We start from the raw sequence: 6,135 nt of genomic DNA on the forward strand, positions 1-6,135 counted from the left end.
ATGTATAAACGCTGTGGATTACTGTGACAGCTTGACGGTCTCTCTCCCTCTCTCATGTTGACATTTATTTGACCAGTTAAGACGAGTAATCACTGGGTCAGAGAAATGGCAGCCACACATGTATCTGTCATAACCGGTGACCCCTTCTATATTCCAGGCCTCTTTCTAGTGTATTGCATGTTTGGAAAGACAAAATTATTTTCTCTATTCATTCTCCACAAGGGAAGATTGCTTTTGGAATATTGATTAAACGTGTTTGTTTGAATGTAGAGATTTTTTTAAAGATGGAAATGTTTCTGCAAAATAAAAAGCTCATTTATGTATTTTTTTCTTCACATGTGAAGACTATTCAAAACAAATGAGGTCCACTGGCAATCCATAAATGCCAAAAACTGCAGTTCCTCAAATAACCACTTGAGGCTGCTTCCTCCCCATACACTCCTATTTCAAAATGCACATCTTTACAGCAAAAAAAGTTGATTTCTAATTAAAATAAGGATTCACGTTGAAGCTTCTGTGTGTGTGTTATGGAATTAATGTTAAAAGTACATTTTGGATAATGGGCAGTATCAGTTACAGAAAAATGAAGAAGGTATAAACTTTCACCCTCACTCTCATCTGCCTTCCACCTTCCTCTGCCTCAGTCTGCAGCCCTCCACAGTGCTGATGTTCAGGCCTGAAACACATCTAATTGGCTGGTCTGTTCTGGATTTCACTCGTTATTTGCTCGGATTAGTTCTCCACATTCTGGACTTTCTGCTCTGTTCAGCTAAGGTTCCCCTGCTGCTCTGCACAGGTAGCAACTGCCCCTGTTCTCTGTGTGTTGCACCATTTACTTCCCCGCTCTGACTTGGTCTGTCTCAACTCAGCATCCCATCTGTGAGCCATTCAGCCCTGCAGTAATTACTCCTCTTTCATATGCATACAATTCCCGAGATATGTATTCATCAATCACATCTAGCTAGCTCTGGCTTGCTAGATATGCCTCGTGTTGTGTTTCATATCAAAATTTGTGTAAACAATAAGTATTGCTGGGTAACCAGGCATGTTGAGCACAGTGTTTTTCATTTCTATGACATCAAAATGACATCCTTGGTGGTTCTAGTTAAAAGCTATCATATCTTCCCCCCTCTGATCCCACACATCCCAAAATTCCCTAGTTTATGAATAAACATATATATATATATATATATATATATATATATATATATATATATATATATATATATATATATATATATACATATATATATATATATATATATATAAATGTATATATGACCGAGCTAAGATCCTGTGGGACTTCCAGATACAGACGGACAAAGTGGTGGTGGCTAACCAACCGGACATAGTGGTGGTAGACAAACAGAAGAAGACGGCCGTAGTGATCGATGTAGCAGTTCCGAATGACAGCAACATCAGAAAGAAGGAACACAAGAAGCTGGAGAAGTACCAAGGGCTCAGAGAAGAGCTCGAGATGATGTGGAGGGTGAAGGTAACAGTGGTCCCCGTGGTAATCGGAGCACTAGGTGCGGTGACTCCCAATCTAGGCGAGTGGCTCCAGCAGATCCCGGGAACAACATCGGAGATCTCTGTCCAGAAGAGCGCAGTCCTAATAACAGCTAAGATACTGCGCAGGACCCTCAAGCTCCCCTGGTAGGGGACCCGAGCTTGATGGATAAACTGCCCGCATGGGGCATGCTGGGTGTGTGTGTGTGTGTGTGTGTGTGTGTGTGTGTGTGTGTGTGTGTGTGTGTGTGTATATTGTCGCTTTAATTTGTGCTCCACAACACCAACAAATACATCACTGTTGCATGCACTGCTTTCCATTTTTCCATTTATATCCCAAACTATGCCACTAATGCAGCATTATTAAAGTGGTAAATCTCAATCAGAGCGTTTTGTGTTTAGTAAGCCCCCAGGTATGCAATAGAAAAGGCTCGATCTCTTTTGGGTTTCAGCAATCTCATAAAATTAGCTGCTTTACACGGAAAAGACATTCAGTTAATTTCCTATTGGTCATCTAGTATATGACAGTAGAAAAGCAGGTTGTTTCTCGTTTGAACGGTTTCTGGGCTTATATCCAAGGTTTTTAATCCTCATTTCATTGTGCACTCAGTCTACCAAAACTAATGCAGGCGTGCTGTTCTGTGGCCAGTCTTTTGGGTTTCATGTGAACTCTGTTGTATAGCTGGTTAGGTACCTGAAGGGCTGCTCTAGGCACCATATATCTCCTACTGTTGTATGTAAACTGTAGATTATTTTTATCTTAAAAAAAGGCACATTTTATGCAATTTTTAAAATTTTTTAAGAATTCTACTTTACTCAAGCAGTGTCAGTGATCAGATACAAGTAATTTATTGATAATATAGGAATTAAGCTAAGGTTTAAATTAAACTGTGTTAGCACTGAAAGAAACGCAGAATAAGAGAAGGAAAATTAGAAAAAGAAAAGACAACAAAGCGCTACTCAGCATTTTCTGCCACAGAATAGAAAATAATAATAATGCAGAATCTACCAGCAACACAAGTCCCAAAAGAGGTCAATGCAACACCAGATTACACAGGCCTCTAACCACAAGTGAAGAGACAGAAATAGGAGAAAAACTGATGGAGCAAATAAGTGAACAAGAAAAAGACAAAAAAAAGGGTGGGGTGTGGGGGGAATTGATAGAGAGTTTGGTGTTTATGTCTTAATAAGTTACAGTATGATTTCAACCAAAGGTAATGAAATTAGGAGATCTGATAACATGTTAAAATATTCTGTCTTATCTTGTCCATGGAAGTTTGTAATGACCTCAGTTTTATTGATATTTAATGAATAAGGTTAAGGAGAAGTTACAGGGTCGAGACAAAAATACTGACATTCCAGACGCCCCCATGGCTACAACACAATAATTGGAAGAATAAATGAATATGTCTAAATAATCAAGGAAAGGTTATTCTTACGACACGGTCGACTCCACATGCTGCCGAATACTACAGTACCATCATAAATATGATCATCCAGGACCACTATACTCAAAAAACGATTGTTATCTCTATCTGCAGCAATTTATATTTGGGGATGAAGCTGTCCCGAAACCTGTCCACCCTTCCATGAACAAGCACGTGGAGAACTGGAAGCAGGGAGTGCAGTATCAAAGCGCACAATTCAGGTCTTATGCCAGAAGCTATTTTGAAGCCCCTACCTAAACAAGTGGGTAAAGATTCTTGGACATTTAGGGTTGCAAAGCAGGTTGCAGGTCTGCTGCAACTATAGTTTAGGTTAAAGCAGTTTAAATAACACCCTTTATTTGGTATATGCCAGTTGGATGTGTATGTGTATAAGCTGATCCTCCAGGATTGTGGCTGAGCTTGACTCTGTGGCCAACCTGACCTAATGCTATGCTTGATAACAGAGATGGGCAGTAACGCGTTACTTGTAACGAGTAAAGTAAGGGATTACTATTGCAAAAACGGCAATTAGATTACCGTTACTTTCCCGTAGGAACGCTGCGTTACTGCGTTACTAAAACCATAATTTTTTTTTGCAAGAACGTCTCATGTGACAGTGACTTAAGTGAGTGCGACGTTCGTGACAACAGCTGTGTGCAGATCAACTTGATAATATATCGAGTGCGGGAGAGAGTGTGAGCATGCAGCGTTTAAAGCGTGGAAGTACTGATCTCACTTTGAGTTTGATTCCATAAAAAGTGACAAAAACATTAGTGTCCGTTGTGCGTGCGAAGAAAACTTCTTTTTACAGCGAAAAAACCCTCCTAAACTTCCAAGCAAGCACCGAGTGCGCTACCACGTAATGGGAAACTCACAGAGAAACTCGCGGATTCTTCAACTGACCGCTGCGGCACACCTGCACCAGGGTAAACCTCCGCCTACGCCACTCCTGCTTTACAGGTGAAAATAGAGCAACAGGACCGCTGAGTCTTTGATGTTATTTATTTTCTGCTGTGTTCAGGCAATGTACCCATTTGTTGAGGAAACTTTAAAAAAAATTTTTTATTTATTTTAATTTTTTTATGTGTGTGTGCGTGCGGAGTCCTGTCTGTGCCCCTCAACAATAATATATACTATTAATCACAGTTTTGCTAAATAAAAGGATCTGGCTTGCATCAGTCACATGATCACATTTAACCAATGATCGCCCTTGACGGCAGAACGCGCTGGTTATGAGACGGGAACGAGCTCACAAAGAGCACGCGCATTTTTTGCGGTCTGGAGCTGTAGGAGAGACACAAGTTAACTCAGAGACACAGACTGATGCGACAAAACCAGTAAGTCGGTGTACAGTGTAAACTGTAGTGTGTAGCACCCAAGAGTATTGGCTTATTACGTACACGTTGGTAAGCTGTCTTGTTGCAACTGACGAAATGAAACAAATGAGCGTGCTGTGTTTGCAACAGCGCGACGAACATTACCTGTCCTTTTATTAACTGCACAAGTAGTGCTGGTCATAGCTGCTAGCTCACTGGGTAAGGCTGTCATGGGTCTGTAGCTCTGTCCACCGTTTTAGGGAACATATTTAGTTTTAAAGTAAGTTACAGAGCTTTTCCTGCCTGTCTGGAGGGATTATATTTCACTAAAAAACGATCTAATATGCATGTCCACATAATTATGCATTATTATAATATTTTTAAAAACACACGCTGTATTTTAAAGAACATACATTAAGAAGCAGATTATATTAGATTTGTATTTTAAATAAGACAAAATTTGGATTTTACAGCAGTAAAATTATTGTATCTCTACAGTTTAAAAATGTAATAAGCTTTGCCCCTGCACAGAGTGGATAGTGAAACAAATGGAATCATCATAATGACATTATTTCATATTTATTACTTCCCCCTCCTCATTGCTTTATTATTGTAGCTCTAGTAATAAATAATAATGTAAGGATTCTGAATCAGCACAGTGATGCCCATAGTATATAAAGTATTCTGAAGAAGGTCTAAAATGTCACTGTGTGTGCGTGCATGTGTTTGTTTTATGTATATGGATTATTTTAAATTATTACTCATGATATAACATTGTCCACACATGCCTGGTAAGGACATGAGGAGGAAACAGTAGGAGCTGTGTGAGGCTACTAAAGGCAGTGCTATAACATTTTTTTGTCATCATTTTATTATAGATTAAGTGCAAGAGTTGTTAGGTGTGGATGATTAGATTATAGTTTATTGCAATAGCAAGTTGTGCCTTGTTCTCAGATAGACAGCAAGTGGAGAGTGATATATGAAATGATGGGATGGAAGGAAGAAGAGAAGCAAAGAGTGATTCACAGGCAGAGCCTAAATTATTTCTCACAGTTTTTTGTTGCCTTATGGTTCCAAGCGCTGTCACCAATCTTTGCATTTTGTTATTATCTCATGACACTTGTTTAACCAGCTACCATCTCTCCTATGGACTTTCTAATGTCTACAGTCTCAGATCACCACAGCCCTGCCCTCCAGCACTATCAGCAGCAGGAGCAGCAGAAACCCCTCAACAGCAACATTGTACCCATCAGGTAAAACATAGGCTACGTTTGCTTTGCCTTGTTGCCACCTCACAACAGTGATATAGTATGATGTGATTCCATATTAGATTCTTGATGAATGTGTGTTGTTGTTATTCAGCCTGGTTCAATGTGCCCCTTTTTAACTTTGAGCACCCGCCCCTTTAAACGTCTCTGCACGGCCCTGGCTGTGTTTTACTTGCATCTATTTGAAAGAGTGAGTATAAACACAAAAAAAATAATAATAATTATGTGCTGGAATGTGCAGAAAATAGGTTTAAATGTTAAACAAATTTCTTCCAGTCAGAGAATGTTGCATATAATTAAATATTTGCTTGATGCATAAAGTTAAAAGGTTAAAATTAATAAAACAAGTTTTAAAAAGAGACTTTTCCATTTGATTACATTTTGTATGATGGATTATGTAGAAAAAGTAGAATTGGGCTGAAAGATCTATCGCTTTATCACCTATTCAGGTTGTAAATCGTGTTTTTAAAAAGTAACTAAGTAATTAATTACTTTTGAAAATAAGTAATCAGTAAAGTAACGGGATTACTTTTTTGGGGGAAGTAATCAGTCATTAGTTACTGATTACTTTTTTCAAGTAACTTGACCAACACTTCTTGATAAATACTTAATTAC

Source organism: Rhamphochromis sp. 'chilingali', assembly GCF_963969265.1.
Source record: "Rhamphochromis sp. 'chilingali' genome assembly, chromosome: 3".
Classification (NCBI taxonomy): domain Eukaryota; kingdom Metazoa; phylum Chordata; class Actinopteri; order Cichliformes; family Cichlidae; genus Rhamphochromis; species Rhamphochromis sp. 'chilingali'.